We start from the raw sequence: 12,312 nt of genomic DNA, 5'->3' as shown, positions 1-12,312 counted from the left end.
TTACTTAGAACTCATTTGGGAACTGTGTATTTAAAGCCACACAGTCCATTAGCAATTTCAGTGGGAGAAGGTTTTACTAGGACTGAGTCTTAAGACTGAGTTGAAGCAGATGTGTTTCCTGAGTCTTTTAGTGCTTGTGCCAAAGTATCAGCCCCGTTTCCATTCTTCATCTTCATGCTTAGTGGGTTTTACACTGCTGTAGTTTCTATGATCACACTTGTTGTTTTGTCAGAATCAGTACTAGGGAGAAAATTAAACTTCCCATGGAAGATAGATTCTGAGTATGTAAAAATAGTCTCAATTTTTTTTAATATGCAAAATCTGCCCTTTTAAAGTATCTGATTTTATGCATTTTGTCAAATGTATAGCTACAGTATGGTTTCTACAATCATGATACAAAGTATCTCCTTCATCCCAACAAGTTCTCACTTACTCCTTTGCGGCCAATTTCCTCCTCCCACCTACTGAACCCTGGCAATCGCCGATCCTCTTTCTGTTACTAGATTATTTTTCCTTTCACAGAATTTCAAATGAACGGAATTACAGAATGTGTAATATTTTGTTTCTGGCTTCCTTTACTTAATACAATGCTTCTGAGATTCAGCCATGATGTGAGTATCTTTAGTTTCTTCCTTCTGATTGCTGAATTGCATTCCATTGTATGGATATTCCAAAATTTGTTTATCTACTCTCCAGTTGATAAATATTTGAGTCATTACTAATTTTTGATTATTATGAGTAAAACTGCTATGAACATCCTTTTACAGGTCTTTGTGTGGACATATGTTCCTATTTTCCTTGTGTCAGTATCTAGGAGTGAAATTGCTAAGTAATTTGAAAAATATATGTTGAACTTTGCATTCCCACCAATTTTTCCATACCTTTGTCAGCACTTGGTACTGTCAGTGTTTTTCATTTTAGCTATTTTGATCAGTGTCTAGTGACATCTCATTATGATTTTAATTTGCATTTCCCTAATGACTAATAATGTTAAGCATATTTTCACATGCTTACTGGCCATCTGTGTATTTTAGTGAAGTTTTTGTTCAAATTTTTGCCTCTGTTTAATTGGGTTGTTTGTCTTCTTATTGATTTGTTCCAACTGTTTTTTTAAGTTTAAAAAATCTTTTTAAACATAGTACATAAGCAATTAGATTCTTTTTTAGATAAAATATAATAAAGATTTGAGTCTTAAATTATTACTGGATAACCCCTTTTCCAATCATTGTTGTGTTTCATCTTACTGTTTGTATTGCATATCAAATTATTTTTAACTTTTTATTATAGGAAATTTAAAACTTATTGAAAAGTAGATAAGGGGTGCCTGGGTGGCTCAGTCATTAGGTGTCTGCCTTCGGCTCAGGTCATGATCCCAGGGTCCTGGGATCAAGCCCCACATCGGGCTCCCTGCTCAGCGGAGAGCCTTCTTCTCCCTCTCCCACTCCCCCTGCTTGTGTTCCTTCTCTCTCTCTGTCAAATAAATAAATAAAATCTTTAAAAAAAAAAAGTAGATAAAATAGTATACTGAAACCCATGGACCTATTATCTAGCTTCTGTAGTTATCAATATTCCTCCATTCTTATTTTCACCATACTTTCACTCATTTTCTATCTACCAATTGATTATTATTATTAATATTAATAGTATGTTAATTTTTTTAGGTAAAATTCATTTACCAAAATATAGTATCCCCCTGCTTATCCATGGGGAATACTTTCCAAGACCTGCAGTGGATGCCTGAAACCATGGATAATACTGAACATTAATGCTATTTTTTTTCCTATGCATATACACCTATGATAAAGTTTAATTTATAAGCTAGGCTCAGTAACAGATTAATAATAACTAATAATAAAATAGAACAATTAAAACACTGTGATAAAAGTTACGTTAATGGGGTCTCTCTCTGCCTCCTTCAAAATGTCTTATTGTACTGTGCTCACCCTTCTTTTTGTGATGATATGAGATGATAAAATGTCCATGTGATGAGAGGAAGGGAGGTGAATGGTAGGCATTGTGATATAGCATTAGGCTACAATTGACCTTCTGATGATATGTCAGAAGGAGGACATCTACTCCTCACTACTGTTGACTTCAGGTAACTGAAACCAAGTATCTGAAACTGCAGATAACTTTACACAAACAATGATGCACAATTCTAAAAAATGGATACAAATGAATAACCCACAATCCACACCTCTATCATAATATGGGGCATTCCTATCTCCCCAGAAAGTTTTGTTGTGTCCTATTGCACTCATAACACTCTTCACCCCAACCCAGGCAAACAGTATTCTGATTTTCTTTTCACCTTAGATAAATTTTGCCTGTTCTAAAGGTTAACATAAATGGAATCATTCCATATGTCCTGTTTGTGTCTGGCTTCTTTCACTCTGCACATTATTTGGGAGAGTCAACCTGTTGTTGAGTGAATCAACTTAAGTCATTATTATTATTGAGTAGTATTCTGGTTTATGGCTCTACAGTAGCATACTAGCCATTTTTCTGCAGATGTACATTAGGATTATTTCCAGTTTTTAGCTATTGTGATTAAAGCTGCTATGAACATTTTGGTCCAAGCCTTCTTATGGACATATGTTTTCATTTTTCTAAGATAAATAACTAGAATTCTGGGTCAAAGAATAGGCAATTTAAAAGAAACTGCCAAACTTTTTTCGAAGTGGTTATACCATTTTACATTTCTACCAGCAATGATTAAGAGCTCCAGTTGCTCCAGGTTTTACAATATCAATGTTGTTAGTCTTTTACTTTTTAGCCATCTTACTGGGTATTTAGTAAAATGCCATTTTTTTTAAGATTTTGTTTATTTATTTGACACAGAGAGAGAGAACACAAGCAGGGGGAGTGGGAGAGGGAGAAGCAGGCTCCCCGCTGAGCAGGGAGCCCAATGCGGGGCTCGATCCCAGGACCCTGGGACCATGACCTGAGCCGAAGGCAGATGCTTAACAACTGAGCCACCCAGGTGCCCCGAAAATGTCATTTTTATTTGAAATCCCTGATGTCAATCATGCTGAGTACCTTTTTACATATTTTTTGACCATTTGTGTTACTAATTAAGTAACACAATTTGTGATGTGTCTGCTCACATCTTTTGCTCATATTTTTATTGGGTTAACTCTTATTATTGAGTCATGGGAATTCTTAATATATTCTGGATACAAGTCCTTTGTCAAATATGTTTTATAAATAGATATTTTTGAAAATTTTTCTCTGATATTACAGCTTGCCTATTCATGTTCTTAATGTTTTTAATAATGATAAAAATATTCTTGTATATTGTCTTCTAAAAGCTTTATAGATTTAATTTTTATGTTTAGGTCTATCATCCAGCACAAATTAATTTTTGTGTATGGGGTGACTTGTTTTTGTTTCCATATGAATATTCACTGGTCCTGGGACCATTTATTGAGAAAACTGTCCTTTCTTCATTGAAGGGACTTAGCACCTTTCTTGCAAGTCAGTTTTCTATATTAATATGGTTTCATTTGAATCCTCTATTCCATTCTATTGACCTGTTTGTCTATCTTTAATGAAAAATGACATGCTTTCTTTATTTTATTTTTTTAATTTTATTTTATTATGTTATGTTAGTCACAATTCATTACATCATTAGTTTTTGATGTAATGTTCCATGATTCATTGTTTGCATATAACACCCAGTGCTGCATTCAGTACGTGCCCTTCTTAATGGGCTAACCCATCCCCCCTCCCCCTCCCCTCTAGAACCCTCGGTTTGTTTCTCAGAGTCCAGAGTTTTTCACGGTTCGTCTCCCATTCCGATTCCCCCCCCTTCATTTTTCCCTTCCTAGTATCTTCTTTTTTTTTTTTTAACATATAATGTATTATTTGTTTCAGAGGTACAAGTCTATGATTCAATAGTCTTACACAATTCACAGCGCTCACCATAGCACATACCCCCCCAATGTCTATCACACAGCCACCCCATCCCTCCCACCCCACCACCACTCCAGCAACCCTCAGTTTGTTTCCTGAGGTTAAGAATTCCTCATATCAGTGAGATCATATGATACTTGTCTTTCTCTGCCTGACTTATTTCACTTAGCATAATACCCTCCAGTTCCATCCACATCGTTGCAAATGGCAAGGTTTCATTTTTTTGATGGCTGCATAATATTCCAGTGTGTGTGTGTGTGTGTGTGTGTGTGTGTGTGTGTGTGTGTGTGTGTAATCTTCTTTATCCATTCATCTGTTGATGGACATCCGGGCTCTTTCCACAGTTTGGCTATTGTGGACATTGCTGCATAAACATTGGGGTGCATGTACCCCTTCGGATCCCTACATTTGTATCTTTGGGATAAATACCCAGTAGTGCAATTGCTGGGTCGTAGGGTAGCTCTATTTTCAACTTTTTGAGGAACCTCCATACTGTTTTCCAGAGTGGCTGCACCAGCTTGCATTCCCACCAACAGTGTAGGAGGGTTCCCCTTTCTCCACATCCCTGCCAACATCTGTCATTTCCTGACTTGTTAATTTTAGCCATTCTGACTGATGTGAGGTGGTATCTCATTGAGATTTTGATTTGGATTTCCCTGATGCCGAGCAATGTGGAGCACTTTTTCATGTGTCTGTTGGCCATTTGGATGTCTTCTTTGGAAAAATGTCTGTTCATGTCTTCTACCCATTTCTTGATTGGATTATTTGTTCTTTGGCTGTTGAGTTTGATAAGTTCTTTATAGATTTTGGATACTAGCCCTTTAACTGATATGTCACTTGCAAATATCTTCTCCCATTCTGTCGGTTGTCTTTTGGTTTTGTGGACTGTTTCTTTTGCTGTGCAAAAGCTTTTTATCTTGATGAAATCCCAATAGTTCATTTTTGCCCTTGCTTCCCTTGCCTTTGGCCATGTTTCTAGGAAGAAGTTGCTGCGGCTGAGGTCAAAGAGGTTTCTGCCTGTGTTCTCCTCTAGAATTTTGATGGATTCCTGTCTCATCTTTAGGTCTTTCATCCATTTTGAGTCTGTTTTTGTGTGTGGTGTAAGGAAATGGTCTAGTTTCATTCTTCTGCATGTGGCTGTCCAATTTTCCCAGCACTATTTGTTGAAGAGATTGTCTTTTTTCCATTGGACATTCTTTCCTGCTTTGTCAAAGATTAGTTGACCATAGAGTTGAACCATAGAGTCCATTTCTGGGCTCTTGATTCTGTTCCATTGATCTATGTGTCTGTTTTTGTGCCAGTACCATACTAATGACATGCTTTCTTGATTAGTGTAACATAATAAGTCTTGGAGTCTGGTAGTGCAAACCTTCCAACTTTTTTTTTCTTTTTATTTTTCAAGATTGTTTTGAAAATTCTAGGCCCTTTGCATATTCATATAAATTTTAGTACAGGCTTATCAGTTTCTACAAAACTATCTGTTGGAATTCTTGTTGAGATTATATGGAGTCTATATATTAATTTGGGGGAAATGGACTCTTAAAAATATCAGGTCTTGGGGCACATGGGTAACTTAGTCAGTTAAGCATCTGCCTTTGGCTCAGGTGATGATCTCAGGGTCCTGAAATTGAGCCCCACATCAAACACGCTGCTCAGCGGGGAGTCCGCTTCTCCCTCTCCCTCTGCCCCTCCTCCCGGCTCATGCTCTTGCTCTCTCTCTCTCCAATAAACAAAATAAAATCTTTAAGAAAATATTGGGTCTTTCAACCTATGAATATGTCTCTCCATTTCTCTCATTAATGTTCTGTGGTTTTAAAAGTGGTGGTTTTACATGACTTTAAAATTTTATTCCTATGCACTTTATGAGTATTTTTATACAGATGTAAAATGAATTTTGGAAAATTTTCTTTTCCAATTGTTGACACCTAGATTACAGAAATATAATTGGTTTTTGTATATTGATCTTGTATCCTCAGGTTTTATGAACCTCACTTATTGGTTTGAGAAGTTTTTTATTGTTGTTAATTCCTTAATTTTTGGTTTTTTGGGTTTTTTTCCTACCAAAAGCAATCATGTTGTCTCTGAATAGGGATGGTTTAACTAATTCCATTCCAATCTACATGAATTTTATTTATTTTTTCTTCACTTATTGCAATGGCCAGGTCCTGCAATAAAATGTTGACTAAAAGTGATAAGAGCAGACCATACATAAATTCCAATCTAAGGGAGAATATTAGGTATGATGTAAGTGGTAGATTTTTTTCAAAGATGCCATTTATCAGGATGAGCAAGTTCTCTCATTCTGAGCTTGCTAAGAGTTTTTCTTTTTCATATCATGAATGGGTTTTATAATTAGTCATATGCTTTGGCTTTATATATTAAAATAATGATATTCAATACATCACAGTGTTTTTTCTCCTTCATTTGGCACTATAGTGGATTTCACTGATTGAATTTTAAATGTTAAAACAACCTTGAATCACTTGGATAAATACCACTTGGCCATGGTGCATTATCATTTTTAGAAATTGCAGCATTTGCTTTGCTAATGTTTTGTTAAGGACTTTTGTACTATGTTTATGAGGGTTATCATTCCATAATTGTTAATGTCTTTGTTCTTTGTCAGGTTTTCTTATCAAGGTTGTAATGGTCTCATCAGATTAGTTTGGAAATATTTTTTCCTCCTTTATTAAGGAAAATAATTTAACATTTTTTTTTGTTTTATGGGTTTTTTTTTACTAAGTACTTCATAGAATTCATTAGTGAAATCTTGGTACAGAGAGTGGTTCTAGAAAAACAGACTTTTAAGGATGAGTTTTCTAAATTTGTTCTGAGCTTTCTGAAATTGGCTCTGTAGTCTGATTAAATTTAAAGATGTTAATGACTCTATTCCCAGTAGTGAAGAGAGCACAGATAGTCCATGGTGTTATCTGGCAATAGAGATACACAAATACCACCATTGGATATTCCTAATCATCCACCTATAAGAAGCAAGGATCTGTATAGCTGTGCACATGATACTTTTAAACATTTTGGTCAAACTAACACATATAATGAGATTGTCTTATTGCACCTAATGTTGTTAGAAAAAGTGGAAAAAGAAAAAGATGAGATCAGAGATTCAAATTCCTAACTCAAGTGCTGCATAAGTGACGTAAAAGTTTCTGTGTTCCCTGAAGGAGACCCTTATCTCCTGAAGTTGAGGGCTGAAATTGCTGAAAATCAAACCCAGAATCTCATCCTACACCTGGGTGGATTATAATACAAGAGTCTACTATTAAAGTGAGGGCATTGATTGGGAAGGAATGAGTCCTAAGGGTTGGAATGGGGATATGTGAGAAGACTGGTAAAGCTGGAGACATTGAGCCCTACATTCGGATGAGTTTTCTTTGCCAATGGAAGTAGCCTTTCCACCCAGTCTGAGTGGATTAACTCTGCAATGCCTGGGGAAACAGTAATGGCCTCCCCTGAGGTAGCTGCCATGCAAAATAATGCTAATTATCCTTGGGATGCACCCCACCATGCTTCTAGACCTATCACACTCAAGTCCCAGCAGGTCCCTAAAGGTGAGGTACAAAGTGTGACCTGTGAGGAGGTACACTACATTCCAAAAGAACTACTTGAGTTTTCTAACGTAAACACGCAAAAATTGGAGAACATGTGTGGGACTGGATACTAAGGGTGTGGGATAATGGTAGAAGGAACATAAAGTTGGATCAGGCAGATTTCATTGATACAAGCTCACTAAGCAGAGATTCTGCATCTAATGTTGCATCTCAGGGAGTTACAAAGGGCTCTAACAGTTTGGTTGGTTGGTTGGCTGATACATGGACTAAAAAGTGCCCATAGTGAACTAGTTAAAATGCCAGACTTGCCTTGGTTTAATGTAGATGTAGGGATTCAAAAGCTTAGGGAGAATGGAATGTTAGAGTGGATTTGTCATTTAAAACCTATTCATCCACCCTGGGAGGGTCTAGAAGACAAACTTTTTACAAGAGTATGAGAAATAAATTTGGGAGGGAGTCCCAGCATTTTTGAAGAGTTCTGTGATTTATCTTCTCCGTACAATGCCAATTGCAGTTAGTGAATTGTGAAGCTTAAATGCAATGTGACTAATTGGATCATGGGGTGGCAGCACTCAAACACCAAAAGCAAGGTGGGTGTGCTTACCTAAATTCTTACTTGATGTGTATAAGTAGAAAAGTTCTAGGTCAAGTGAACAAAAGTCTAATCTGAATCATAAAAATACAGAGTTGTGGTCTCTCAATCAATTCCTAGACTTGAACCTTGACTGAAGGGGAGGCTAGGTTCCCTTAAGAATGAATTCAGGTACATTGCCAAAAACTTCTCCAGTCTTCCCCCAAAGGCACCTACAGCCTCTCACTAAGGTAACTGTACATTTGAGAAAAGGACATAAACAGACCTTTTAGGGACTACTGGACACTGGTTCTGAACTGACATTAATTCCAGGAGACCCAAAACATTACTATGATCTGCCAGTCAGAGTAAGAACCTACAGAAGTCAGGTAATCAATGGATTTTTAGCCTGGGTCCATTTCACAGTGGGTCCAGTAGGTCTGTGAAGTCATCCTGCAGTTATTTTCCCTGTTCCAGAGTGCATAATTGTAATAGATATGCTCATCAGATGGCAATATCCCCACATTGCCTCCCTAACTTGTGAAGTAAGGGCTATCATGGGAAAGGTCAAGTGGAAACTACCAGAATGCCGCTACCTAGGAAAATAATAAACCAAAAGCAATAGTCTATTTCTAGAAGGATTGCAGAGATTTGTGCCTCCATTACTACAGGGGTGGTAATTCTCACTGCATCCTCATTCAGCTCACCTATTTGGCCTGTGCAGAAGACAGATGCATTTTGGAGAATAACTGTGGATTATTGTAAGCTTAATCAGATGGTGATTCCAATTACAGCTGTTGCACCAGATGTGGTTTTATTTCTTGAACAAATTAACACATCCCTTAGTACCTGACATGTAGCTAATGATCTGGCATATGCTTTTTTAACCTCATACCTGTTAGTAAGGACCACCACAAACAGTTTGCTTTCAGCTGGCAAGACCAGCAATATACACTTACTGTCCTACCTCAGGGGTATATCAACTCTTCAGCTGTATATCATAGTTTAGTTCACAAGAATCCTCATTGCTTTTCCCTTCCACAAGATATCACACTGATCCATTATGTTGATTTCACTAGGTGAGCAAGAAGTAGCAAAGACCCTAGACTTATTGGTAAGATATTTGCATGTCAGAGGGTGGGACATAAACCCAACAAAAACTTTAGGGGCCTTATACTTCATTGAAATTTCTTGCTGTGGGGCATGTCCAGATATTCCTCTTAAGATGAAGGATAAGTTGTTGTGGGCACCTGGGTGGCTCAGTCGGTTAAGCGTCTGCCTTCAGCTCGGGTGATGATCCCAGGGTCCTGGGATCGAGTCCCACATCAGGCTCCCTGCTCCGTGGGGAGCCTGCTTCTCCCTCTGCCTCTCTCTCTCTCTCTTTCTCTCTCTCTCCCTCTCATTCCGTCTCAAATAAATAAATAAATAAATAAATAAATAAATAAATAAATAAATAAACCTTTGGGGTAAGTTGTTGCATCTGGTCCCTCCCAACAACCACAAAACAAAGTACAATGCCTAGTGGGCCCCTTTGGATTTTGGAGGCAACATATTCCTCACTTAAGTGTTACTCTAGCCCATTTACTGAGTGGATCCACACTCCAAACACTGGTGTTACATGATCCCCGCCATCCTGGAGCAGCCTGGCTTCATAGCATGATGGAATGGCCTACTACAGCACAAGCCAGGTGGCAGTACCTTGCAGGGCTGGGGCAATGTTCTTCCACAACCACTTCTGATATGCTTTCAATCAGCAACCAATATATGGTGCTGTCTCTCCCATAGCAGGATTCATGGGTCCAAGAATCAAGTTGGTGATATTTATAAGAAGTTGGTCCATGTTATTCTGGAGACTGGTAAATCCCAAGATCTGGAGCATAAATTGTCAGTGGAAACTCAGGAGAGCTAATGGTTTTGTTCCCAGTCCAAGTCAGAGGCCTGAGAACCAGGGGAGTTGATGGTTGTAGTTCCTTTCTGAAGGACAGCAGGCTCGAGACCCTGAAAGTGCTGGCATTTCAGTTAAAGTCTGAAGGCGGGAAAATGGCTAAGGTGTGAAAGCAGTTAGGCAGGGAGAGGTCTGTCTTTTGGTTCTAGTCAAGCTTTCAATTGATTGGATGAGGACAATCTGCATCATTCATTCTACAGATTTTATTATTAATCTCATCCAAAAGCACTCGCATAGAAACATCCAGGATAACGTTTGACCAATTTTGTTCTAACTAAGCTATCACAATCACAAGAATCACAAGGGTCACTGATATTTAACAAAATATTTTTAGCCAAGTGTTTAAATCATATTTAACAAAACATGAACCACACAGGAAGAGTCCTAGGGACTTGGTCATTTCTTTTTCATGAGTTTCCTTAATCACAAACAGAAGATATTTTATCGATTATTCTGTGTACTTTTCTCTAGACATTTTACTAAAGAATTAGGACAAATCTGATGAGGACAAATTTTGATTGAAAAGGATGATTATGGGCAATGTATGAAATCCTGGCATACACCAGTTTTTCCCCACTTGTCTATTTCCCAGGTACAGGGAGCTAAAAGAATCAAGGTTATATAAAATTCAAGTCTGCTATTGTAATTGACAGGCATGACCTATTTCACCACTTTAAGTCCCCTAGTATGTGAAAACCTGACATAAAAAGAATTGGGACCAGCTGTTCCTTCTTTGTACTGAGGACCTAAAAGGAAGAAATAGATAAACTGCTGAATTGGAGATTAAGATCAACTATATAAGAAAATATTTCTCAGTGTTGAAAGTGATTAAACTCCCCAATGGGTAACCCAACTGTGATTTCTGAGGGAGTGATTGTGTGAGTGTGTGTGTGTGTGTGCATGCACACGTGTGTGAACAGGTGATTGTATCTCTTCTATGTTTAAAAATGATAGCATAAGCTTTTATCTTTTGTGAGCTTTTAATCAAGGCACTGTCATAAAGGGTTGTGTCAAATATTTAAAAGATACCATTTAAAAATAGGCCTCATTTTCCAGGATGCATAAGGAGTATCCAGCATAATAATGTAGCAAGATGATGCATCAGTAATTTTGGACTCTGGAGCCCTTCAGAAGAGAAAAGCAGTAAGTCAACCAAATGTCAATACTGTTTCAGATCCTTCTCCCCCACCACAAGCACAGTACTTACTAGTCATATTAGTATTTAGTAAATACTCAAATGCCAGAATTTTCTAAAATTGGTTAAGCCTGTGCAATGAAAAAGTGCCTGGGCATCAGGAGAGCTTGTTTCAAGGTCCAACTCTGCCATAGAAAGGCAAGGTTATTCTTCATGCTGTTACTGCTCTGAGCCACATCATGGATGGACCCAGAGGGGTCCATGGCCATGGGATGCTACAATATCTAGTAGTTCCTAGGATTGAAGAATACTGAATGCCATGCAGGCAGGTCTGTAAATATCACCCTTCTTCTGCTAGACACTCGCCACAGGCTTTCAGTCTTCTTACTAAATTACATACAGAAGTAGGGTTAATGTCTATGAACTTGACCACTTTTTTTTTCTTAGATTTTTCATTTATTTGACAGAGAGAGACACAGCGAGAGAGGGAACACAAGCAGGGGGAGTGGGAGAGGGAGAAGCAGACTTCCCGCTGAGCAGGGAGCCCAATGTGGGACTCGATCCCAGCACCCTGGGATCACGACCTGAGCTGAAGGCAGATGCTTAATGACTGAGCCACCCAGGCGCCCCAGATTTTGACCACTTTCAAGACATGTGTCATAAGGGCATATTAAGACCTGTTTTTATCTTCAATGCAAATTTATTTGAGCCAAGTAAAGGGGATGGCTAAATTGAAAATAGCTAACACCTGTATTTTCGCTCTCTGTCACTTGTATTAGTCTGTTTGGGCTGCATAACAATACCACAGATTGGATGGCTTAAACAACTGCAACTAATTTTCCAATAGTACTAGAGGCTGGAAGTCCAAGATCAAAGTGCCAACAGGCTTGGTTTCTTCTGAGGTCACTCTCTATGGCTTGCAGATGGCCACTCACTGCCTCTTCACATGGTTTTTCTTCTGTGCAGGTTCATGTGCCTTTGGGGTCTGTCTTCATGTTCAAATTTCCTCTTCCTATAAGGATATCAGTCAGGTTGGATTGGGGCCCACCCTCAGGGCCTCACTTTAACTTACTCACATCTTTGAAGGCTCTGTCTCCATACACAGTCCTATCCTGAGGTTGAGGGTTAGCACTTCAACATATGAATTTGGTGAAGGGGGGGGCACAATATAGCCCATAAA

The sequence above is a fragment of the Callorhinus ursinus genome, unplaced genomic scaffold (genome assembly GCF_003265705.2).
Source record: "Callorhinus ursinus isolate GAN/ISIS: 27379988/994484 unplaced genomic scaffold, GSC_fseal_2.0 scaffold25, whole genome shotgun sequence".
Taxonomy (NCBI): domain Eukaryota; kingdom Metazoa; phylum Chordata; class Mammalia; order Carnivora; family Otariidae; genus Callorhinus; species Callorhinus ursinus.
Note: the sequence above shows the minus strand (reverse complement) of the source record.